The following is a 25,433-nucleotide window of genomic DNA, read 5'->3' as shown; positions in this document are numbered from 1 at the left end:
ATTGCCAGGAGGGAAAGCCTGCCTAAAGAGCCAAGTCTTTAATTGGTTCTTAGAAACACCTAGTGAGGGTGCCAGGCAAATCTCTGATAGCAAGCTGTTCCAAAGTCAAGGGGCCACTGCCAAGAAGGCCTGGTTTCTTGTTCTTTCTTTCTGGGTCTCCCTCGGCGTTAGGCCCCTCAGTTGTCTTTCCTGGCTATAGCAAGTGTCTTGAGTAGACATAGGTGGGAGAAGGCGTTCCGCTAGGTATCGAGGTCCTAAACCGTTTAGGGCTTTATATGTCATTATTAACACGTTGAAATCAATGCAGAAATGAATGGGCAGCCAATGCAAGTCAGCCAAAGTGGGAGAGATATGCTGGTAATTTCTCATCCCACGAAGAAGTCTGGCCGCTGCATTCTGCACCATTTGAAGCTTCCACATCAGTCTCAAAGGTAGCCCCACGTAGAGCGCATTGCAGTGGTCTAATCTCGAGATTACAAGCGCATGGACCAAAGTGGTGAGGGCCCCACCATCAAGATAGGGATGCAGCTGGGCAATCCACCACAGATAGAAATAGGCAGAGCGGACCACTGACGCCACCTGGGTTTCCATGGTGAGCACCGGGTCCAGATGGACCCCCAAGCTGTGAACCTCACTCTTTGCAGTGGGAATCGCCCCCAAAAGAGAGGAAGTTTCCCAAAGCGCCAATGGAGGGGTCACCCACCCTCAGAGCCTCCATCCTGTCTGGGTTCAGCCTCAGCCCATTCTCCTGCATCCATCACAGTACAGCCTCCAGGCAGCACTGAAGGGACAGAACAGCATCCACTGAGGTAGGTGAAAAGGAGATGTAGAGCTGAGTGTCATCAGCATACTGATGACATGAAACCCCACACCACCTGATGACCCCACCCAGCGGCCTCATATAGAGGTTAAATACCATTGGGGAGATAATCAAGCCCTGCAGAACCCCACAATTGAGATTCCATGGGGCCGAAACACTCTCCCCAAGCTGTACTCTCTGAGGGTGATCCTCCAAGAAGGATTGGAGCCAGGGTAACGCCTGTCCACCGATCCCCGACTCAGAGAGCCTCCTCAGGAGGATACCGTGGTCAACGGTATCAAAGGCATCTAAAATATTGAGGAGGACCAACAAGGACATTTTGCCTGTCAGCCTCCCTCAGTAGGTCATCCAACAGTGCGACCAGTGCCGTTTCTGAGCCGTGCCATGGCCTGACACCCGCCTGGAATGGATCCATGGCATTGGTTTCATCCAAAAGAGCCTGAAGCTGATCAACCACCACCCTCTCCACCACTTTACTGAGAAAGAAAACATTGGTGATGGGCCTATAATTGCCAATATTGTCCCCCGCCAAATTTGGTTTCTTCCTAATGGGCCTAATGAGTGTCTCCCTGAGGGCAAGAGGAACCTTGCCCTCCTGGAGAGAACCATTAATTATTACTATGGCGCATTTAGTTGTTATAGGCCTGGCTGCTTTGATTAGCCAGGCCGGAAAAGGGTCAAGAGAGGAAGTGGTGGCCTGACATCGATCAAGGGCTTTGTTCACCATATCTGGCATCACAGGCTGAAAGACTTCAAATGTCACCGGGCAAGGCGGAGCACTGGACGTCTCTGCTACATCCACTGTATTTAAAAAATAGTAGGTAAGTAAGTCAGCAGAGAGTGATCCCATGGACCGGCAGGTCCTACTTTATAACATATTTGTATCTTTATCAATGTATCTTTGGGTGATAAAATTTATTTATTTATTTATTTATTTATTTATTTATTTATTTATTTATTTATTTATTTATTTATTCCATTTATACCCCGCCTATCTGTTCATCCTGAACACTCTAGGTGGCTTACAACATAACATATAACATAACATATAACAGACAATGTTCTTCTTGAATCCTACTCTTCAAAAATGTTCTTTTACCAATATGTTTCTATGAAAAACAGCTTTATACCATATCTCCTCATCTCAGGTCAGTTTGCAGGAGTGCAAGCTTACTAGTTCACAGCAGGTGTATATTTTTCAGATTTATGTACCATAATAAGGAGGGCAAAAAATGCCCAAAGACAAGCTATATTGAAATCTGAAGTCCACCTTTATCTCCTACCCTGTAGAGCACAGTGAGCAACACTGCATGCAACATAGCAGTATCATCACCATAGAGAGAAATATCACACTTCTTCCTAACAAAGAGATTCTTGTCTTCATCCAAGGGTTCCCATTTCTGATTTTCTCCCATAAGCATTTTTAATTCACAGATAGAACAGCACCCTCTTGGCAGAGTAACTGTGACTGTGTAACTTTTAAGTTCAAAACACTACTGGAATCAGATTAGGAGCTACTGTCAATTTCATCTTCAGGTATGAATTAAAAATTCATTACAACAGTACTGATTAATGCAACCCCCCAGCTATTTAAGATGGCATGATTTTCCCTATGCCTCTCTCTTGAAATTTAGCATCTTATTAAGTGAAGGCTCTGAGACGTATCCTGTCAGCTCAAAAGTCCTTGATACATCAAGAGCTGTGGCATCCCAGAAAGGAGCTGACAGAACCTTGGGAAAACGTGCATTTTTAATTTACCTCAGCTGGGATAAGATTCAGTACTTTGTCTGAGAAAATGTTCCCAAACATTTGAAATAAATACTTTATGAAATTCGAGTCTTTGCATTGGGTGTTAGATTTTGCTTCACAAATCTTAGTGGCTAGGAGTGAATTCACCCCTTAGACCCATTTTAATTTTCTTGGGCTCTTCAACCTATCCACCTCCTTCTAAAGTTCAGGAAGTTAACTTTAAAAAGTAATTCAAGGTGCAACATGCCACAAAATCCCACTTCAAAATTAATACATTATTCTTTGCATTATAGAAAATGTGTAATAACTTACTGTATTATTTTCCATTTCTTTTTTGGTTCCTATTTTGGGATGAAAATCCATCTAAGAAAGTAAGAAAATCTGAGGGGGGAATCCCTCAAAAGCATTTTAGCCCAACTAACAAAAAGGAAAAGCACTCTGTTGCATAGACACAAAGGCCAATATTACCTAGTGCAGTTTTTTGGCCTTTGCAAACAAAGAGGTGCCCTTCAAAGAAATAATGAACAGCATTACATCATTCTAAGACCCCCAAAATAACATGTTACAGATCGGGGCGGACAAAATGCAGTCCTCCAGAGGTCATTTGATTGCAACTGATGTAAGCCGCCCCAAGTAGACGTTGTCTAGAGGGGCGGGATAAAAATTGAATAAATAAATAAATAAATAAACCCCCATTAGTCCCAGTTAACAACAGTCAACAGTGAAGCATGCTGGGAGGTGCAGTCCAAAAACATCCAAATAGCTGCACGTGTCTAGCCTCAAATACAAGTAATGTAGTTATCTTCAATGTGTCACCTTCATGTTCTGCCCTTTCTCACTCCTCTTCCTTCAGGAAAGTAGGTTTCTGCTCTGTTTATCTTCATTCTCATTTGTGAACCTCACATCTTTTCCCAGGTTTCAGGTCTGAGCCATCAATTACCAATGTCCTTAAAAGGTAGGTTACTTTCTAATCTTAGGTCCCTAATTACTCAGATTGTGTGACTGATTACTCAGCTCAGCAAAGAGGGAAAAGTACTCTGTGCATGCTCAGAATTCAGGACAGCCTGGGATGGTTTTCCAATTAGATCCCATGAAACTATGCTAGCCAGCTAGTGCATGGCAAAGATGGAGACTCTGCTAATGGAATCATATGTATGCTAAAATTGCTTCCACCCTTTCTGTGAATAACTTGTTTGCCTCACTTTGGTGATGTCACTGACAGAGGAAGCACTGCTTCAGATATTCACTTCAGATATTCACTTCTCCAGGATCTTGTAGTTCCTTCATGAGAGGGAGGTGTGATTGGATGTCTCCTCCTGTCTATCATCTGCTGAGGATGGCACACTAGCCTTCTGTCCTTCACATGAGGGGACTGGTTTGAGTTTTTCAAGGGACCTTTATTATCAATATTTATTGGCTGCCTTTCATCCATGGCTGTCAGAGTATCTTGCAAACAGAAAACAGAACACAATAACACCAACCAAACCACAGTAAGTCTGAAAATCTAGCATAAGACAAAAAAAGAGCTAAAGGAGTTCTGATGCAGGCCACAGCCACTTAGATTGCTGTTTGTTATCCTGTCATGTAGCTGGACAGGCCAAAGAGACACAGTTTACTCGTGCCCACTTCAACTGAGGAGGAACAATGGAAGAAATACCACAAAAGAAGTGATAGTGAAGAGAGAAAGTGATCACAAAGAGTCTCTGGATCTGCACTTTTTAAAAAACATTTTATTATTTTTTATAACATACATACCTACAAGAAAGAACAGAAATACCTACAAGACAATAACACATAAAACTAACAAAACATAGAAGACTAACAAAACATACAGGCGGGGAGGTATTTCCCATACCAGCTTATCTATTATTAATATATCCGTGTGCATCTGCACATGTTATACAGTGGTGCCCCACATAGCGACATTAATCCGTTCCAGGATTAACGTCGCTATCCGGAATTGTCACTAAACAGAAAGAAAAACCCCATAGGAACGCACTAAACTCTGTTTAATGCATTCCTATGGGGGGAAAACTCACTGTTGAGCGAAGATCCTCCATAGCGCCGCCATTTTCGCCGCCTCGGTAAGCGAGGGCAGCGCGCAAAAACGCTGCGGGTGGCCATTTTGTGCACCTGGCGGCCATTTCGGAACCGCCAATCAGCTGTTTAAAAAAAATCGCAATGCGAAGATCGGTAAGCGAAACGCTTACCGATCATCGCAATGTGATTTTCGCCCATTTAGATCATCACAATGCGATCGCATTAGCGATAGCTAAAAACGCATTGCTATGTGAATTTGTCGTTAAACGGTGCGCTCGTTATGTGAGGCACCACTGTATTCCACATCCCTATTTGTATATCTAATTAGGTATCTAACATCCTAAGTTAATAATAAATTTTGTAAGTTCTCTCATCTGCATTTCCATCCATCTAACTCTCATCATGAACATTCCTCATTTCCTCTTTAAAATTACTTATCCACCATAATATCCACACAGGCCTATTCATTCCTCGATAATCTCCCATTCTTATATACAGAAAACTAATTATTATTCATCATCATTTCTGAAGTTCATAAGTCACAAAGATTATCTAAACCTTAAATTCCATGTCAGGCCAAATTTGCTTATAGTATATTAGTCATGTTGCTTTATATATATATCTTAAACAAATTGATTTCTATTATTTATTCAGCAAGTAACTTCCCCCTTTCTAATTTTTATTTATCAATTCCAGTATCATCAAACCGCGATTGGCCTCTCTAATCTTGTCAACATTGTCACTATTATAATCACACATATTTAATGTCTCAATATACGTGCCTCACAAAGTATCCACTATTATTGTTCATCATCATTTCTAAAATTCATAGGTTACATGTGCTTGTCTAACGTTAAAATTCAACTCTGGCCGAATTTGTTTACAGTATATTATTCATATTACTTTGTATATTCAGCTCCAGTGTTAACAAACCAAAATTAGCCCCGTGCTCCTTTATTCATTCTTTTTTTCCCCTAGTTTTAAAATGCCATCTATAATATTTCTTTAAGACATTTTCTATACAGTTGACTAATTTCATGCCTATGTAGTCAGTAGTTTGATTTTGGAGCAACATAGTGTGTGATCTCTGATCGTAAATTTCTGCCCTAAGTTTTGCCCATTTCTCCCCCTTTACATTCTTTCTTTTCAGAACAGTCTTGAGATACATTCTCCCATCCCCCGACCCCCCCTTTTGTCTTTTTTAGTCATCCTTTGAAGAAAAGGCGTCTTCTTCTCCTCTTTCTCTGATGATGGTGGCTGTTCCATGATTGATCTGTGCTGCTTTGAAACAATTTCCCTCTCTGACATTAAAGGCTGTTCATTAAAAATTGGTCTCAATTGTTTATCTTCACTTTCAATCTTTTCATGCAGAGAAGAAAAAGTCATCCTTAAGTCTGTTCTGATCTCCTCCAGTTGCGCCTTAAAATGATAGATTATGTAAGATTGACATTCTTGAAGAAGTCCCTTGATATAATCCATTGTAGGTTGCGATGAAGGGTCCCCCCCTCCTTCCATGGCCGTAGCAAACAGCAGGTTAATTACTCAGATTACCCACATGATTTATTAGCTAGTCCGCACTTAAAGTCTTACGAGGGGGGACCTCATGATTTACAATTCACCTTCTAGCCAGATACAGAGTCACATAGATTAGATATGCAGAGTTATTTAGAATTTTTAAGTCCTGACTTTATAGATTTATGGAAAGCCAGTTTCTCTGGGGGAGGGGGTTAAGAGAGGAAAAGAGCAGAATTGGTTTCGTTTCCGAGCTGTGACGCAGTAAGAAAACTCTGATGTTACATTTTCTCAGGCATTAACAAAGTTATGCCGCTTGAGATCATTCCTTTTCGTCAGCTTTCACAGAGCAAATTTGATCTTTTACTTGCTGTAGCTTGGCAGCAGATCGTTAATCTCTGTTCTGCAGTCAGATAATAAATCTCAATACCTCCCCTCTCCAAGCAGCTAACTCACCATCATGGCGACTTCACGAGACAGATTGCATGTAGGAAGGGAACTCTTCCAAAAAAACAGACTGCCATCTGAGATTTGGCGGTTCCGAAGCTCCCACTTGCTAACAAGTCCCACTCTCCTGTAGAAACTTGCTCCCCCTTCTCCGGGGGGGGGGGGGTCCTCTGACTCGGAGTAAACCCAGGGGAATCCAGAGCCCTGGAATTTCCCGTTCTTGCTGCTCATTGCTCCGCCTCCTCTGGATCTGCACTTTTTAATGCTCATCTCCTCCATCAAACAACACATTTTTCTCACTTATGTTTCCCAGCAAATGCTAGGCCTTACTGCTTCTGATACAGAAGGTATAATGTAATTAATATCCATAGACAATTTAATGCCAGATCATGGGGAACATAAGCAGGAGGTACATGTTTTTGTGTCCTGCTGGTCTTCCCCATAGAAACACAGGCTGGCCACTGTGGGAACAGAATGCTTGATTAAGCTGACTTTTCTTTTTGTGTTATGATTTAAAGGGCTAGCATGCTGAGTTAACAAAATTGATGAACAACATCTGTCTTCTGTGACCAACATCCCCTTTGGCAAATTTTAAGCCAGGCTTGGACTCTGATATATCCTCCTGTTGTTATCTACATTTTTCTTTTGCTGTATGTACAAGCGTCTTACCCTTTTGATAGAAAGAGGTTCTATATTTGGCATGTTGTCACCACACTGTTTCAACAAATGATCACAAAAAAAAATGGTAATTTCAGAAAGGCCTTAATAGCACAGTCTCTAAGCATGGCTACTCAACTATACATCTTATTCCTAACTACGTGTTCATAGGATCGCAGCTTTAAAAGTTTTATTTTGGGATGGCAGGGTGTGTCAATTATCATTTATCTGCTATGAAAGTAAGTACAGTACTTGCAATATGTATTCTTTCTCTGGGAATTTGCTATATTTTAGTCTCCCTTCTCCTTGACATGAAGCCTTGATGGTTCATGTTGAGTTTTTCTAGACAGATATCACTGTTTGTAAAATAAATAAATAAATAAATAAATAAATAAATAAATAAATAAATAAATAAATAAATAAATAAATAAATACATACATACATACATACATACATACATACATACATACATACATACATACATACATACATACATACATACATACATACATAAATGGGGGGGGAGAAAGAAGGGGAAGAAACATGCTCTAAAGCAGACAGAAAAGGGAACATGCCAGTTTTACCAAGGTATGATCCACTATCAGGCAAATGTTTGCATTTGTCAGTTTCTTTCAAAGGGAAATAAATCTAAACAGCTATTATCCATAGCCTCCATACTTATCAAAGACAGGACGCTTGATCTACTTAACAGAGACAGTTTTTTACTTTCTGTTATTGGCAGATGAGCTACCACTGTACATCAAGAACACAGTCACTGGTGAAGAATAAGGAATGACAGCATGAATAAAGCAGAAACAGTCTGAGGGCTGGATCACCTTGGGCAGAAATGCTAAATGTAATTCCATTGGGGGTAACATTATGTGCTTACTAAATCCCCTGAGGGTTGGATTTTGGCACAGAGAGATACCTTTTCAGGAGAGGAGGAAATACTAATGGGCACTGGTTCATTCTGGGTGACTTAACTTTCTTTGCTAAGTTGTCCTCCGATAAAGAGGAGAGATTGCTCTTTGGGATTTGAACATAGCAAGTATGAAAGACCACAGAGGTAACACTTATTGGAATGACCTTGAGTTGAAAGATCGTGAGAGGTCAGTCTGGACTGACAGAAAACTGAGGGCACACTGCTGAGTATAAATAAATTAAAAAATGATAACCATGTGACAGATGGCCCAATGAATAATAGTATTTACAGCCAGGTCAGGCTATTTTATAGAGTTTGGTTTTTTTAAAAAAGTTGTTTATACTCATGTCAACTATACTATATAGTGTAGTTGAAAAGGTGATGGGCTAGGACTTAGGAGACCTGGGTTTAAATCTGCCTGGCCATGGAAACTCACTGGCGCAATGGAATTGATAAAACCACATCAAAATCAATATTTTCAAAAGATGAAAGAGTAATATTGATATCTATATTAATCAGCTATCAACCTTGAGCCGCTACCTAGGATTGAACCTCGGTCGTGAGCACAGCTTTGGCTGCAGTACGGCAGTTTTACCACTGCACCATGAGGCTCCATGCACCACTTCCTGATGTATATTTGCTACCTATACTACATGCCTGACAGGACAGACATGGTCAATGGAATGTGAATGTTTTCTTTGTCCTGTGATGATGAAAGATGAGCCTGATGGTGAATGTACAGAAGACTCTTTTGATAAGTGTAGACATTTCTGATCTCATACATTTTACCCATCTGCAGGCTAATGTACCCAGCAGCAATCTCCACTGACTGGTTCTTCCATGCGCAACACATCAAATGTTCTTACATTATTCCACCGGGCTGATTATCCCTGAATATTTGTCAGATTTGGGCCATTTCATTTGTATCTTCTTTTGAAATTCCATATTACATAATTGTTCAATTTTTCAGAGGCCCCGTACTCAACTTTGATATTACTTCAGATGAGCCAGGTTAGTGTATTGGACATTTCACTATTACATAATTTCTTTTCCATTTTGGATGTATCTATATATTACAGCTGAGTGATTTTAGTCTCTTGTGAGTTTTGAATCTTGTCAAGAATAGAACAGAGGTTAGGTTGAGACATTCTTTGTAAGATATGTTTCTTATAAATCAAATCAAATACACAGATATAGTCTTTGTATTCATTTTTGTTTTAAGTTGGAGACATTTCCCATCAGGGTGCACTGAAGTAGGGAGGATAAACAAATTGCTGTAGCTTGAGATTGTGATTTCTCATCTTTTTGCAGTTAATTTTATACAAGAAATTGTTTACATAAAAGCAAGTGGCAAAACCACCTATCAGTCCAAGTGTAACTGTATATTAGTTAAACTAATGAACAAGGCTTTGTGATTGTTCTGATGTGGCCTGGATGCTCAAGGGGAAATTTCCTCAGCATCTGAATCTTAGGGCACAGCACACTCGTCCAAGGAATTTCATCTTTTCTTCATGCATAGAATCCAATATGCTGGAAGCCATGCAAAAATCTCTGGAGTGTTTCATCTTGCTCCTGTCCCCTTAAAAGACTTGGAATTCAATATGTTTTGTTGAGCAGTAGTGATGCTTTGAGTCATCAGTAACCAAGTTTGGAAGTGTTACTTTTTGGTACCATAACTTTCAGACTTCTCCAGCCTGTACGGAGCCAGACATCTCCATATTCTTGAGCACTGAATGGTAAAAGCACCTTCAGTTTTGGCAGTTCTTACGAAATACTTGGTGCTCACTTATGAAAAACTGAGAATAAAAAACTTATATAAAATACTTATTAGTATCCAGCTATTCACTAAAACCCTGCTTAAAATCAAGAACAAAACACAAATACACACATTACAGGTTTAAATATGCACAATAAGAGATATGACCCAGATCCAGGACTTCCTGAAGTATTCCTACCCAGATTTTTAAAAATAAAAATTTTGCCCACTGTATCATTTTGTTCCAAGCATGAAAAAAACTGAAAAAGAAAGATTCAAGCCAGAATATATTTGGCATTTTGGAAGACATGAAGACCAAAATATCATACATGGTTACTCAGAATCAAGTTCCACTATGCTTGGAAAAGCTTATTGCCCCTCAGATGGCAGCCATAGAAATGAAACTGTTTATTGTTAGTTCCAGAGTGGCAGCTATGTTCCTCTATCCCGATAAAAACAAAGAAGTCCATGTAATCTTTAAAGAATAATGTATCTATTATGTTCTAAACTTTAATGGACACTGGATATCAGATACATGAAGCTGGCAGACAAATATAGTATTCAAATGCTTTGGGTTCATAGCTGGAATTGTGAGGTCACAGGGAACTGAAGTTAAGAAGGTAAGACAATGATTATTTTGTTTTAGTATATATATTTATTTAACCCCCTTCATGGATTGCTGCTTTGTCGTGACGAAGGGGCTTGAGTAATTCAGAGAAGCTATGGGCTATGCCGTGCAGGGACACCCAAGATGGACAGGTCATAATGGAAAGTTCTGACTAAATGTGATCCACCTGGAGCAGGAACTGACAAGCCACTCCAGTATCTTTGTCAAGAAAACCCCATGAACAGAAACAAAAGGCTAAATGATATGACGATGGAAGATGAGCCCCTCAGGTCGGAAGGCATCCAACATGCTACTGAGGAAGAGCAGAGGACAAGTACAAGTAGCTCCAGAGCTAATGAAGTGGTTGGGCCAAAGCCGAAAAGATGCTCAACTGTGGACGCACCTGGAAGTGAAAGGAAGTCTGATGCTGCAAAGAAAAATACTGCACAGGAACCTGGAATGTAAGCTCTATGAACTTTGGTAAGCTGGCTGTGGTTAAATAGGAGATGGCAAGAATAAACACTGACATCCTAGGCGTCAGTGAACTAAAGTGGACGGGAATGGGCGAATTCAAATCAGATGATTACCATATCTACTATTGTGGGCAAGAAGCCCGTTGAAGAAATGTAACCCTCATAGTCAACAAAAGAGTGGGAAAAGTTGTAATGGGGTACAATCTGAAAAATGATAGAATTATTTCAATATGAATCCAAGGCAGACCTTTCAACATCATAGTAATCCACATTTATGCACCAACCACCAATGCTGAAGAGGCTGTAATTGACCAATTCTATGAAGACTTACAACACCTTCTAGAACTGACACCAAAGAAAGATGTTCTCCCATTATAGGGGATTGGAATGCTAAAGTAGGAAGTCAAGAGATAAAAGGAACAAGATGGGTTGGATGGAGAAGCTCTATACAGTCAGCAAAAACAAGACCTGGAGCTGGGTGTGGCTCTGATCATTATATAGCAAAATTCAAGATTAAACTGAAGAAAGAAGGAAAAACTACTGGGTTAAGTCAAGTATAATCTAAACCAAATCCCTTACGAATACACAGTGGAAGTGAAGAACAGATTTAAGGAACTAGATTTGGTGGACAGAATGCCTGAAGAACTATGGATGGAGGCTCATAACATTGTACAGGAGGCGGCAACAAAAACCATCCCAAAGAAAAGGAAATGCAAGAAAGCAAAGTGGCAGTCCAATGAGGCCTTACAAATAGCAGAGAAGAAAAGGGAGGGAAAATGCAAGGGAGATAGGGAAATATACAGAAAATTGAATGCAGAATTCCAAAGAATAGCAAGGAGAGACAAGAGGGCCTTCTTAAATGAACAGTGCAGAGATACAGAGGAAAATAATAGAAAGGGAAAAACCAGAAATGTGTTCAAGAAAAAATGGAGATACAGTGGTGCCTCGCATAGCGACAATCCGTGCAGCAAAAATCGCTGCAAAGAGACAACAGTTGGGGATTTGGGAAACTCCCTCTCTTTTGGGGGGGGTGACTCTGCCCGCCAGGGATGGAGTCCGCAGTCTGGGGATCCATCTGAACCTGGCGCTCACTATGGAGACCCAGGTGGCATCCGTGGTCCGTTCCGCTTTCTTCCATCTTAGGCAGATAGCCCAGCTGTGGCCCTACCTTGATGTGGGGGCACTCACTACCTTGGTGCATGCACTCGTAGTCTCAAGATTAGACCACTGCAATGCTCTACGTGGGGCTACCTTTGAGGCTGCTGCGGAAACTACAGGTGGTGCAGAATGCGGCGGCCAAGTTACTTAGTGGAGTGAAAAAATACCAACATTTCCCCCACTCTGGCCGCACTGCATTGGCTGCCCATCCGATTCCGCATCAACTTCAAAGTGTTGATGCTCACGTACAAAGCCCTAGATGGTTTAGGGCTTTGATACTTGGCGGAACGTCTACTCCCACCAAGGCCTACCCATGTCACTCGTGCGAGCCAGGAGGTGAGGCTGAGGAGCCTGAGGCCGAGAGAGGCCCGGAAGGAGAAAACACGAAACCGGGCCTTCTCAGAGGTGGCTCCTCGCCTATGGAACAACCTCCCTCTGGAGATTTGTGTGGCCCCTACACTGGGAATCTTTAAAACCAAATTAAAAACATGGTTATACATCCGGGGTATAAATAAATAAATAAATAAATAAATAAATAAATAAATAAATAAATAAATAAATAAATAAATAAATAAATAAATAAATAAATAAAGATGGGACCCAAGTCTTTTAGGGTTTTTGACAGTAGGTCAAAAACAAGGTTTTGAATTGTGCCTAGAAATGGACTGGTGGCCAGTTGAGCTATTGAAACAGAAGAGTTATGTGGCCCCTTTAATAAGCTCCACTCAGGCGTCTAGAGGCAGCACTCTCAACCTGCTGAAGGAATCCCACACAGAGTTTATGACAGTAATCCAAATAGGAGGTAACTAAGGGGTTACCAGATCAGACATCTCAAGGAATGGGCGTAGCTGCTGCAGTAGTACACACGTACTCTTGGCCACTGCTGAGACCTAGGCACAAGCAAGCTGTGAACATCAGTTTTCAGGGGGAGTGTAACTCCAATCCATATTAGATGGATCTGTATTTCTGGATTAAGCTTCAGTTTGTTTGCTCTCACCCAGTGCATTATGACAGGAGACATTGATTTGGACCACAAATAGATTTCCTGGAATTGGATAAAAAGGAGAAATATGAATTTGATCCATCTCCATTTCCCCTTTCTTTATCCAACTCCTATATATCTCCTATATATACTCTATGTACTGAGGGTACTGAACCACAAAAATCTAGACAACTTCTCCCAGCAATTCAACATATGTTTAAAAGCATGGGGCTGGGGCTGGGGAAGGCAGGGCACAACAGAACTCTAAGGGCCAATACAGGTCAAGGGACAAGATGTCAAACAGAAATGTTCCAGCACCACCTTCTGAGTTTGCCACTCCTGGAAGAACAGGAAGCACTGCAAGATAATGCTTCCATGTCAGAGAGACAAGCCAGAAGGATATCACAATATTAATTGTGCTAGTCCTCTGAAAGTTGCTCTGAGGAGAAGCAGAACTAATAGAGAAACATACTCACTCACACACTGTTCATTGCCCTGTATAGAGTATCCATCAGTATAGAGTATCCAAAGCTACATCTGTACTATTGCCAGGTCTGAAGCCAGATTACGATGGAGATAGATAATGTGTCTCAGTCAGAATCAGATGACTACCTTAACAGTGGCCATTCACAAAAACCATTGCTTCTTGGTAGCAAATATCTTCCTGTACTCATCAGCTGATTAAAACGTTATGCATCTGATGCAACGGACAGTGTCCATGGAAGGTTATGCCATAACGAACTTTTTAGTGTTTATGCTTCCAGAAGGCTACTTGTTGTACTTTTCTTGCTGTATCTCTTCTTCTGACAATCTATTTCACAACTTATATTTCCTTAGATTAACAGAACAATAAAAGTACATTTCTGGTAATCATTTCCTTTCAACGCTCAGATTTTCTTACGATCACTACATTCTGAGGGAAAAACTAATAATAATGTTGGTTTAGCTTTTATTGTAGAACCTATTGTACCCATCATGTTATATAGCTGCAAAATTAAACTTCTTCCCACAAGTTGGACAATGGACCTGAAGAGATTTTATCTGGTATGTCTGGCTATTACGTACAAAATCCAGAACATTTTGTTTTGTACAATAACACATTACAGAGATAAAAATGGTGCACTCCAGACACAGATACAAAAGAATATTTATTTTATTATGAGACTTCTTGCTTGATAAGATTTGAGAAAGCAACATTTGTAATGTGTGCTAATAAACAGTGCACCATTTTTTATTTGTAGCAGTATATTATTGGGAACTTTCATTTAAAACAGTCAGTTCTTTTACTAAATGTCTCCTGTAATATTATATACAATTTATTCAGTATATTCTTTCCTAGGCTGGTGACATTTACTTGGAAGTGGCTAAAATTAATAGTGTAAGGAAACTGTTGCAATGACTTGACACACCAAGAGAGAACTACTGTGCTCATACTTGAGTTGTGCGTTTTTCAAAATACATTTGGATGGCCACTGTAGGAAATAGGATGATGGATAAGATGGGCCTTTAATTGGTTCAATCAATTTTTTTCCCCAAATTTCTGGAACTATCTGGTTCACATTGCTTTTTTCATTCATAGGTCTAAATTGCTTAGTAATAAATGCTATTACAAGCTTAAAGATGGAGAAATTAAGGCTGCTTGACTATATTGTCCTGCTGACTATGCTAATGGCAGCTAATGTCCATGCTCAATAATTGTTGACCAGAGCCAGAAGAAAAACTGGGTTTATATACAGTATATACATACACAGAGAGACATGCTCATCCAAGAGGAATAGGCGAGCAAACAAGAACATACACATTCAGAGGCCTTCAGCTTTTCGTAAGGAGGCAAGCAGGAGCTGAACAGCTGAGGTTAGCCAAAGCCTGAAGCAGGGCAATGTCCTGCTTGCCCTAATAGACCAGCCACTACTATGATATGTTATTAGCATCCAAGGCACCAAGTTGTGGTGTCTGTGGTCCCTAGCTTTCTGGCAACCACTGGCCTTGGGATGAATGTAGGCATCCTTCAGTCATGAGAGGACTATGGTAACATCCTCTGAATAGAGGGAACAGTGTCTAGTGTGGCTGAAAAGGCCAACACAAGAGTCACAATCCCTTCCACACTGAAGACAAATGCAATCTGTCCTCTGTCCAGCTCCCTGATTTTGCTGGTTTTGGGACTTGGTATATGCTGTCAGCTTCTTATTAAAACATACTCTCTTTGTGAGTCTAGAGAACATGGTAGCTGCTTTGCCAATGAGTTTATTCAGCTCAATGTCTAGAGAGAATGTCGGAGATTGTTGAGCCAAGATACACGAAATCATAAAACCTCCAAATTTTGTGTAGAGATGGTAATAGAGAGAGGTGAGTCCATGCCCTGGCTCTTTACTTGTGCTTTCTTCAGGCTGATTGTTAGTCCAAAATCTTGGTAGGCCGTACTAAAACGATTCATGAGTTGTTGGAGCTCTTCAGCAGAATGGGCAACAACAGCTGCATCATCGGCGGAGAGGAAGTCCCGCATGCATTTCAACTGGACTTTGGTCTTCGCCCTCAATCTAGAGAGATTAAAGAGCTTTCCATCTGATCTAGTCCGGAGATAGACATCTTCTGTTGCAGTTCCAAAAGTGTGCTTCCACATGACAGCAAAAAAGATCCCAAACAGGATCGGCGCAAAGACACAGCCCTGTTTCGCTCCACCTCAGATGTCAAAAAGATCTGATGTTGAGCCATCAAACACTTCAGTACCCTTCATTTCCTCATGAAAGGATCTGATTATGTTAAGGAGTTGATGTGGACATGCTTGGGATATCTTCTGGATTTCCCACAACACTTGAAGCAAAGCAAAGCAAAGCAAAGCAAAAAACAAACAAACAAAAAAACACCACACACACACACACACACACACACACACACACACACACACACACACACACACACACACACACACAAACAAACCCTGGTGACATGGGACAAGCAGGGTAGATGTCTATCTGTGTCTGTATCACAAGGAATATCACATTGCATTTTAATTATTTTGCCCTTTTATTTTGCCCTTTTATTGTATTTTAAATGCTGTAAGCCGCCCAGAGACCTTTGGGTAGTGTGGGCAGCATATACGTTAAATAAATAAATAAATAAATAAATAAATAAATAAATAAATAAATAAATAAATAAATAAATAAATAACACAAGAAAGCCAATATTGAATCAATTGTTAATCCTAGATAGTCTTGCTTTTTGTTCCTACTGAGTTCAGCCACGAAAGTACGACTCCTGTACATGCTACTCAAGACACTGTTCTCACAGGCACAAAGCTGCTGACACTGAGGTCCACAACAGCCATAATGATTAGCAGCAGCCATAGACAGCTGAATTGTCTATAGATCTCTGACTAATTCCCTTTAAAGCTATCCAAATTAGTGGCCAGAGTTCTATGTTACAGAAATACATTCCAGTTTTGTTAGGCACTCTGTGAAGAAGGCACTTCCTTCTAACAGTGTGGAATTTTCAACTATCCAGATTCAAATCTTCCTTTATCCACTATCTCCCCATAGTGCATAACTGTATACATTAGTGTCATAGCAACATTTAGCTCTTAAAATGCCCCAATGGATTGTAGGCTTTTCTCACAGGGGAGGCGCTCAAGCCCCTAATGCATTGTGGTTCCCTTCTTCTGTCCTTTCCCCAGTTTACAGTACCCTTTTTTGAGGTGGGGTAATTCAAACTGCATACATTACTCCCAATGGTCATACTATGGGATTTGTATAAATATACTGTATGGTGATCCTGTTGGTTTCTATTTCCAGCTCCCATGTAAAACCTCAGTTGCTATTTCTGTTCTGGATGGCAAAATCCCTGAAGGAAGGAAATGTTTCTCCTAAGCAAATGAAGGTCATGTAGTCATCTAAGATCACTCCAGGTAATCTATTAGCAACTGATCCAAGTTGTTTCCAATAAATTAATGAAGTATTATTAAATACAGTCACTGAGAATGCATCAACAAGGAAAACCTTTTTTTTAATAGCTTTAAACTGTCCAATGGACAGAATGCAAAATCTCTTCAAACACCACAAAGCAACAACCGGCAGAACAAAGAAACTTATTATTAAAAACACACATTTCTCTAAAAGTGGTAATTTATGCTGTTGAAAAGAAACAAGGCTGCACTTTCTGAGCTTTCGTACTACAGCACAACAACATTAGAACTAAGAAAATTAGGGGTTCTGTTATTCACAGGAACTACTAAAAAGAACTAAAATAAAAGTAGTGAATGCACTCATCTTGTCCTTCCTTTGAAAAGCTTTCTGTAGAAGTAACCACAACAAAAACACATACATCGATTTTAGATCACAGACACAATCTTTGAAAGACCCTAATTTGACACAGACTGAATTACATCACAACAGGTAAGTAACTTTTTGCATTACTTGGAAATACTTAGGAGAGGATAAAGGAAAAAAACAGGAAAAGGTCTCTGGACCACATAAGTAAACTTTCAAGAAAAGAGAAAGCACATACAGTTTGTTGAAGTACAGTTAGAGTACCTTGCAAAGAGAAAACACACACACACACAGAGAGAGAGAGAGAGAGAGAGAGAGAGAGAGAGAGAGAGAGAGAGAGGTTTATAAAGCAAAAGGCACTTGGAATCGCAGCAAACAAATGGATACGCCCAAGCCAGCCTGAAATAAGAAGGCCTTTGCAGGGGCAGTGACCTTTCACAATATTTAGATTTTACTCTTTCACACACAAGCACATTCATACACAGAGAGAATTCTGCTTTGGCAACATTTTGGAATATTCATTGAGGCTGTAACTTTTAGTGACTGCAAATGTAATTTAAAGGAGAGAGATATCACAACAAAATTCAGGGTCATCTCATTTTACTTCAATCTACAAGTGCCTTAATACATGAGAGAATATGTGGTGGGGGAGAGCTTTTTTACCTTCCCTCTCCACTGCAAGCAGGATATGTGCCCTCACAGCTCTACAGGCAATATTGCTGAGTGAGAGGGATAAAACAAGCTCTTCTGCCACTTAAGGTGGGAAGAGAAGCACTGCCTCACTGTTACTGTGTGGCCACACATGTGTGTGTGGGGGGGGGGGGTTGAAAAAGGGGACATGAGGAAGAGGAGGGGGGCTGGCAGCAGGGCCTTCCTCATGCCAGTTGCCAGCTCCATAACTCAGTCACTTCTCACCAGCCATTTGGAGAATGTTTGGCTCTAACACTCCTTGGGCCAAGTATTGTGGAAATAATGGGAAAGCATTTTGGGCCCTTCCACCTCCAACAGTGCCTTGGCCTTGAGGACCCTTGGAGCCAGCATCCTTGAGAGAACTAGATGAGAAGTGGCTGAGCTATGGAGATAGTGACTGGATCAAAGAAGACTGGTGGAAGGTGTCAGTGAGAAGTGTGTATAATTGGTTAGCCACTGCACTCAGTGCCCCACTAGCTGAGGCAACCAGTTTATTCAGCGAATGGTCAAACTAATATTTTAAACTCCACATAGTTCAAAATCATTCATTCATTCATTCATTCATTCATTCATTCATTCATTCATTCATCCATTTATGTATTAAATTTATACCCCGCTCATCTAGACACAAGTTTACTCTGGGCGGCTAACAATAAAAATAGAATAAAAACAGTATAATAAAATAAAAAGCAACAATAGTAATATGGTTCAAGATGGGGAAAAAATAAAAATAATCAAGTGATGACAGGAGGGAAAGCCTGCCTAAAGAGCCAGGTCTTAAGTTGGCTCTTAAAAACATCCAGTGAGGGAGCCAGACAGATCTCTGAGAGCAGACTGTTCCAAAGACAAGGGGCCACTGCCGAGAAGGCCTGGTTTCTTGTTCTTTCTCTCCAGGCCTCCCTTGGCATTAGGCCCCTCAGCCACCCTTCCTGGCTAGAACAAGTGATTCGGGTAGATCTAGGTGGGAGGAGATGTTCCGCTAGATATCGAGGTCCTAAACCACTTAGGGCTTTATATGTAATCATAAACACTTTGAAATCAATGCAGAAATGGAATGGGAAGCCAATGCAAGGCAGCCAGAGCGGGGGGAAATATGCTGATATTTTCTTGTCCCACTGAGAAGTCTGGCTGCTGCATTCTGCAGCATTCGAAGCGTTCGCATCAATCTTAAAAGTAGCCCCATGTAGAGAGCATTGCAGTAGTCTAATCTCGAGAATACAAGCGCATGGACCAAAGTAGTGAGCACTCCCAACATCAAGATAGGGATGCAGCTGGGCAATCTGCCATAGATGGAAATAGGCGGAGCGGACCACTGATGCTACCTGGGTTTCCATGGTGAGCTACAAACCTCACTCTTTGTGGTGAGAGTCACTCCCCCAAAAGAGAGGGAGTTTCCCAAACCACCAGTGCAGGGGCCACCCACCCTCAGGGCCTCCGTCTTGTCTGGGTTCAGCCTCAGTCTATTCTCCTGCATCCATTGCAATACAGCCTCCAGGCAGCGCTGAAGGAACGGAACGGCATCCACTGTGGTTGGAGATTCCCCATGTGGTGTAGTGGATAGAGTGATGGATTAGGACTCTGGCAAGCAAGGTTTGAATCTCCACTCCACCATGGAAACTCACTGGGGGAGTGGAACTGGTAAAACCACTCCTTAAATATCTCACGTAATCTTTAAAACACTATTAGGGTGGGGATAAGTCTGTTCTGACTTGACAACACAGAACACACACAAACACAGTTCGAAAACGTGACTGGGGAGTGCTGAGAGTTCTCCTGAAGCCATATCAAACATAGCTACTCTGTTACAGATATTCTGATCAATGAAATAGTGGTTCTCTCTGTGGTATCTATAAGATTTCCTCCCAACCCTTTGGCCAAGATGAAAGAAAACGTGCAAATATAAGGATAAACAAATCTGTATGTTTATTACTTTTTTATTTAAAAAAGAGATATTCCCTCAAAGGGTGACATCTGTTTATTTTAGCACAGTCTTCTTCATCTACACATTTCACATTTAGTATCCCTTGTTTTGTCATTCAAAGGTAAACATGGCCTTAATCACAGTTCTGACTGCTGAGTCATGTATCTCTCACAAAATCTCACTGTGGGAGGGAAAACAGGTTAATATGTGTTTGCTTCACAACCCTGGCCTGAAAAGGTAGCTGAACACAGCATAAGACCCAAAGCTTCCAGGTAATCACAGTAATTAAATTTATTCAAATGGTCCACTGCCCTCCTGCAACTCCACAGTTTATAAATCTCCTGGATCTGTACCCTTCAAACAGAATGCGAAAGTTTTTTGTTTTTTTTTTTTTAATGCTTCTCTGTGCCAAACATTTCTTCATCTGGAACTTCCTTTCACATAATGTCAATATATGTGCCATTCAGTGCCTGAAAGAAATTGGACTTGTTTAAAGTTCCTTTATGAATTACTTGGGGAAGGAGGGGTAGAAAGAGGAAATGAAACAATCCCGCTGCTGAATGGAACCTGTTTCAATGCCTACTTCACCATGCAAGTCACACAATGAAACAAGACAGGAATTGGCAGTCCAAGTAACTGAGTCCTAAATAACTTCTTATGTCCAACAAAATACATTCCAGTTTTTTAATATTATCTGTCAAAGAACCGCAAGGACCTCCACTTTTGAGGCTTGCCTGACAAAGAGTTTTTTTCTGAAGGCAGATATGAATGCCTTGTGCAAACATACTGCTGTGAGATTATGAACAGGTGAACCACAGGAGGTTTTTACAAAATGGGGGGGGGGGACTACCTGTGGCTTACAATGGTAGGTTGGAATTCACGCCTTTACTGCACTTTACATCAGTGTGGTCTTTCAAGGACTATTCAGTTGTTCCAAATGTTCCTGAAGAGTGCTCTGATCATTTGTCTCCAAGAGCTAAATCAAAACTCCTGCTGGCATCCTTATTCATTCAGTCAATTGTTTCAAGATGTTGAGTATATAAAGATGTGCTTGATCTGTTATCTTCTCTCATTGGTGATATGTGTGTGACTGGATTGTTGCCCACAATCTGATAGCTGGGAAAATCTTCCAAGCAGACAGGGCACATGAGACCCTGCTGACTTACAAAATTAAACTTGAGGATTGCCTTGTGAGACTTCCTAATTCAAACTATGGGGGTGAGAGTGGAATGGATGGGATACACATTGCAGAGGGACAAATGCGGTCTCTAAGTACCTTTCACAAAGGCTAGTGGAAATTTGTATTTGAGCTAGTCATTGCCTATATTGAATTGCACTGGTTTTCCTCTGTCTATTTACAGCATCAGTAGGAGGTTAAGGCATGTGTATTGCTAGGCTTCTATGAACCCAAAGGTTTCGCGGTACAATGCAAGTATACTGCAGTAGAAATGACTTAACCTACAAAATCTAATCTAACCACACCGCATCTAACCTAACCTAACCTAATCTAATCTATTTTCTGTCATTAAAATGAAATGTACACACTTAATAAAAGTAACTGTGATCTTCATCTATTTTACAGTATTCATCCTCAAAACTACCTTATCTAAGGCTCCTGGAAATAATTTAAATTTTGTTACACATACATATATCAGAGATGGGAACACTGACAGAAAAGGGTTAGCAGTTTTGTTAACTGCTAATGAGCCTTCTAGTTTAATTCCGATAACTTCAGGTTGAAAAGGCCATTTTAAAAAAGTGAAGTTAATAGCAAATTAAGATTAAGTGTGGTGACCACACACACACACAAAACAAAACAGAATTATTTTTTAAAAATCTCACATATTATTTTACTTCCCTCCCTCCATCTCTGTTTTGAGCTCTGGAGAGAAGAAAAAGCTTCTTCTTCTTCTTTTAATTTTTGAGGAAATGTCCCAAACCAAAATCCCTCCTCTTGTTTCCCTCTCCCCTTCTCTTACAATTTCATCTCGTCAATGATTTTTTTTAATTTACTCCATTCAAAAAACAATTGCAGCAACAGTCCAAAATAATCACAATTCAGTTTTCTTACTTCCCAGCAACCTGTACATGGAGCCACAATGATTTAACAGGACAAGCCAATGCAGATTTACTTTGAAAGAGCCCTACTGAATTCTTACTACAGTATTATGTATAACATTTATACATTTGTATGTATAAGCTTTTTACAATTCTTACAAACTTTATACAATTTTTATGTATAAGCTTTAAGCCCTTTTCCCACAGAGGAAGCAGAGGAAGAGGAAGCAGAAGGAGAGCTGTGCCTGGGAGGACATTTTATTTGGTGTTTTTTTTTCCTGTATGCTTGTGGACTTTTTAGGCTTGCAAGGGCATGTTTGCTCTGACCTTTGTTCTCCCTGACTACACTTTTCCTGCAGAGGACTCTAACTTGGTAAATAGGAAAGACAAATAGGAGTGCATACACCTGGGGCAGCAGGGAAGTTTTAAGGTGAGGATCAGACTTCCTCTCTTTTTAACTCGACCAATGAGTCGAGAAGTCATGGGTAGGTGGAACTTGTTAGCCTAAGAAAGCAACCCATCTGGGAAAAGGAAAACTTCTACTTGAAACCTCCACTGCCTTGTGGCTATATCCTCCGATGAAAAAGGCTTCAGGAGTTAACCTCGAGGCAAAATCCGGAGCCGGATTCCTGTAGGCAGTTCGTGACTGTGCACACTCTGGCAACTTCTGCGACATCGCTGGAACCAGTTGTATTGGCTCTTGCCTTTCCATTGGACTACTTCAGTGACATGGAGAGGGGGGATTTTCTGTGTGGGTAACAGTTTATACTCCATAATATTTTACCCCAGCTTCGTGCTCTGGAGAGGACACTCCAGCTTCACATACAACATTGAAACGACACGGGAAGTAGGAGTTACCAGTTTTAAGTCTTTGCTCGATTGGCATAGAGTGTGACACAAGGGGCTACTTCCAATGGTGGGAGAGGTCAATGCACCTCACTAGGTAGCTACTGCCCGCCTTAAGCTGGGCAGCTTCCAGCCAGTAAGGTGCTGCCTCGCTACTGTCTGTTAACCTCATGGGGTGTGGGGGGTTTAGGGTGAAAGCCAACAAGCAGATCAATAACCCTGCACCACGCAACAATCATAAGAAAACTTCTGCCCTAAAGTTGGACACCTGGAATGTTCGGACAATGACCTCTGGCTTTTCTGACGACCTGCGGGAAATAGACAACATGCGCAAGATAGCTGTCATCGACATGGAACTGAGTAGGCTGCAGATGACATTGTTGCCCTGCAAGAGACGAGACTGCCAAACTCGAGATCTGTCAAAGAAAAAAAATTTCTCATTCTTCTGGCAGGTAAAACTATTGAATGAGACCAGGGAATATGGCTTTGCAGTTAGAAATACTCTGCTGACAGCCATTGTTCCACCTATTGCAGGGAGTTAAGAATCCTGTCTCTGCAGCTCCATTCATCAGCAGGACTGGTCACCCTTATTAGTGCATACACACCAACACTGTCATCTACAGCAGAAGTCAAAGACAAATCCTATGACGATCTGGCAGCTACTATCAAAAAAATCCCCAAGAGAGAGCAGCTGTTTATTCTTTGAGATTTTAACATTAAAGTTGGTGCTGATCACAATTCTTGGCCCACTTGTCTAGGCTGCTTTGGCATTGGGAAGATGAATGAAAATGGCCAACGCTTGCTGGAGTTTTGCTGTTATTATGGTCTTTGTGTCAGCAGCACGTTCTTTAATACGAAGCTTCGACACAAATTGAAGACATCCAAGATTGAAGCATTGGCATCAGCTCAATTTGACCTTCATTAGACGCTCTAGCCTTCCTGGTATTACGACCACACACAGTTATTAGGGTGCTGATTGTGATACAGCTCACTCGCTGGTGAGTAGTAGAGTAAAACTGTGAATAAAGAGATTGTATCACACAAAAAAAGAAGGAAGACCATGTATTGACATCAGCTAGACTCACGATCAGAGAAAAGTGGAGGAATTTACCCAAGCCCTTCAAGAAACTCTTCCAGGCCTGGCTGGTGCAAATGCACCTGAACAATGGGAACATTTCAAGAATGCTGTTTATAACACTGCCTTGTGGACATTTGGCAAGAAGACCAAAAAGACGGCAGACTAGTTTGAAGCCCATTAGGAGGAGCTGGTGCCAACATTCATGGAAAAAAGGAGGCCTCTAGCAGCATACAAAGCCTGTCATAGTGAGTACAACTTGCAGGTTCTTCGAGTTGCTCATAGCAAAGTCCAACAGACTGCCAGGAGATGTTCTAATGATTATTGACTTCATCAACATGGATACAGATAGCAGCAGACACAGGTAACATCAAGGGAATGTATGACAATATCAAGCAGGCTTTAGGTCCAATACAGAAGAAATCTGCTCCTTTGAAGACTTCTACAGGCATGATCATCCAGGACTGAGCACAGCAGATGGAACGCTGGGTGCAGCACTACTCTGAGCTAGAATCTAGAGAGAATGTAGTAACCGAAGAAGCATTAAATAACAATGAGTGCCTGCCTGTCTTGGAAGAGTTGAACAGTGAACCAACTTTAGCAGAAATGAAAGCAGCCTTGGATTCCCTCGACTCCTTAACATCATCAGATCCTTTCATGAGGAAATGAAGGGCACTGTAGTTTTTGATGGTTCAACATCAGATCCCTTTGACATCCGAAGTGGAGTGGAACAGGGCTGTGTCCTCGCACCGATCCTACTTGGGATCTTTTTTGCTGTCATGGTGAAGCATGTTTTTGGAACTGCAACAGAAGGTGTCTATCTCCAGACTAGATCAGATGGAAAGCTCTTCAATCTCTCTAGATTGAAAGTGAAGCCTTTGGGAACATTGAGACAGTGGCAGGAGTGGGGGTGGGGTTAGGCTTTAAAAGTAAAAAAAAAATGCTGCCAGATCTCCACTAAACATCTAAACTGCAGCCACATACCTAATGGTAAATCCCACTGGATATAAAGGCCTTTATTCCGGAATAAACATTTGCCTGACTTTTTTAAACCATAGAAACTGAGTTTATTACATAAACTAGGCTGCACTACCACTCCTTCCCACCCGTTAATCACTCATAATTATGTTTGCAATGTTATATTTATTTACCTGGCGGAAAGCGTCACTGAACTCACTGAACCTGCTTCAGTCTAGAAATGTGAAAGATCCGACTCTAAGTGTCTTTATCTCACCCATAAGGATGTAATTTAGTAAAACAGATATGAACACAACTGCTAAAAGTCTATTTGCACATGTATACTCAACAGGAGGAAACTAACATTTCTGGCGAAAAGCTATCAAAACCTCTCAAATTCCGCAGTTCCTCAGGCCATGGGATCAAGTTTGCAAAATCAAGACTGAAAAAGAAATTTTCTGCATAACACATGGCAAAAGCCTTAGCATGGGAAAGGTGCC

At 41.0% G+C, this 25,433-nt stretch overlaps 1 protein-coding gene and 1 long non-coding RNA gene across 5 annotated transcripts in view; one reads left to right on the top strand and one right to left on the bottom strand.

Annotated features, from left to right (window-relative positions):
* Window positions 1-25,433, bottom strand: part of PRKN (parkin RBR E3 ubiquitin protein ligase) — a 982,733-nt gene that overhangs the window by 42,899 nt on the left and 914,401 nt on the right. The window lies entirely within an intron of this gene.
* LOC140707009 (uncharacterized) overlaps window positions 12,638-25,433 on the top strand; it is a 34,008-nt gene continuing 21,212 nt past the window's right edge. Inside the window, exon 1 of the long non-coding RNA XR_012087018.2 lies at window positions 12,638-17,025. This is a non-coding gene — a long non-coding RNA (uncharacterized LOC140707009). The remainder of the gene's footprint in view (window positions 17,026-25,433) is intronic.

Source organism: Pogona vitticeps, chromosome 1, assembly GCF_051106095.1.
Source record: "Pogona vitticeps strain Pit_001003342236 chromosome 1, PviZW2.1, whole genome shotgun sequence".
In the NCBI taxonomy this organism is placed as follows: domain Eukaryota; kingdom Metazoa; phylum Chordata; class Lepidosauria; order Squamata; family Agamidae; genus Pogona; species Pogona vitticeps.
This window is presented reverse-complemented; position numbering and strand designations above follow the sequence as displayed.